Source organism: Chelonoidis abingdonii, chromosome 1 (assembly GCF_003597395.2).
Source record: "Chelonoidis abingdonii isolate Lonesome George chromosome 1, CheloAbing_2.0, whole genome shotgun sequence".
NCBI lineage: Eukaryota > Metazoa > Chordata > Testudines > Testudinidae > Chelonoidis > Chelonoidis abingdonii.
Genome location: NC_133769.1, coordinates 52,766,969 through 52,768,986, shown reverse-complemented (window position 1 = coordinate 52,768,986; position 2,018 = coordinate 52,766,969).

Here is a 2,018-nt window from a genome sequence, read left to right as displayed (position 1 = left end):
TTGAATATGTAATACACATCTATATGCAGACCCATGTACCAGTGTATACTTCTGTGTCAACTTACAATATACATTAGTGAGATGTTTTTGATATTAGGCTTCTCTGATTATTTCTACCTTCCCTGGTTGATAAATCCTGTGATGGGGGAAAACATTTGAACTGAAACTGAATATACAGGTTCTGAAATATGTGCATGTGTGAGGGGCAAAATTTTTTTATTCTAATATGTGTAAAAATTTAGGTCAAATTAGAAATAAGAGACAAATGGTAGTGGCTCTTTTAAGAGCCAACTCCAATCTCAGAGCAGTGCAAATCAGGAGTAATTTTACTGAAATCAATGGTATTACATACCAGCATAAGATCAGAATCAGACCTCATGTAATTGCTGTCCAAAATGAATTTAAGGGCTGAGGGTCAGATCTTCAGCTGGTGTAAAGCAGCATAACTGCCATTTCAGTGAGGCTATGGTTATTTATACTGCCTGAGCATCTGGCCCTGAGATTTTAAAAATAAAAGATTCAGATGACACATGAGATGGGCCATAATCTGCCCTTGATCATTCCTCTGCTATCAGTAGGAATTCTGGATGCAGGACATGACTGGCAACATTTATTATTTTCAAAAAATTGGTTTCGTCAGGAATGAGATATTAGCATGTCAGGGTTTAAACTGAAGCACTGAATTTCATTGGGAGTTAAGCACCTAGCCCCCATAAACCCCTTCAAAATCCCAGCCTAAAAAAAAGGATTACTCTCTGTATGCTGTATTTGTTCCCTTTTCCATAACAGTTTAATGCCACAGGGACTGCGTCTGACTAGACTCAGTGGGAGAATGCTAGCACATCTGGTTTCCCCATGGTCTTACATGAAGACTGAATAGACTCACAGCTTTTGCTGCCAGCTTTTCTACAGACTTTCACTGTGATTAGATTTGTTTACCATTAATACAGGCTGATTTTCCATAAAGGTACGAGTGAACTGACTTGCTGTGTATGCATCTGAGTTTGCCATTACGTTTTCCAGGTTTAATCTCCCAGCAGTGAATTTTTATGGGCGGAGAGTTTAAGAAAATCCCTTGAGTCACATCTGAGTCTTCTGGAAATGATGCCACCTTTCTGCCACGTCTCTCAAACCCAGCCGCCACTCCCGTCCCACACATTTGTGTTTCATACAATTATCTCCACTTTTTTTAGATAAATCAAAAAGCATTGAACTTGTGACACCTGAAATTTGACAGGGAAACAGCCTGATCTAGTGCTCATTTAAATAGGAAGAAAGCCTCCCATTGACCTCAGTGGGCTTCTTAAGCAGGACCATAGTCCTCACTGACTACAATCAAGTCGTAATTAAAAAGGCACTATTTGCCAAGAGTTATTATACAAAGATATCTTGGATTCACAGTTTCCCCAATAATTACAATAGGAATTTAATGTTACTGTGTGGTATCCTAACAGCAACCACTATAGGTCTATGACCAGCACTTAACACTGTTAGTTAATTAAGTTGGAATAAGTAAGCCTAAATAAGTAAAGGCTGCTTACGTTCTTTCATAAATGCACCCTTGTTGATATATGCTAACAGTGTTTTTGCCACATTAAATATTTGAATCTTAAAAAATTGTCTTCTAAAGGATTTGAGGATTTATTTCAATACCCAGGTGCTGTTGAAAATCCCAGTAGGCACCTACCTGAATCTTTAGGGGACTAAATACCGTTAAAAAATCTGTCTCTAGTTGCTTTGCCAAATTGGGTTCTAAATAAGTGGCCTGATCTTCAGGAGTGCTGAACAACCCCCAGCTCCAATTCACTTTAGTGGAGTTTCTCCTAATTTACTTGTGTATCGGAGACGGGAATCAGACCCAAGCTCTCCCTCCACCACCCAAAAACCCATTGTCAGATACGATGCGAATGGAACGGTTAGTATTGTAGTGTAATAATTACCACTTGTACCATAGTAATAGCCTTATTATGGTTCTTCTATTTAGTCATGCTTTGTCTTGTTATAAATCAACAGTGAAG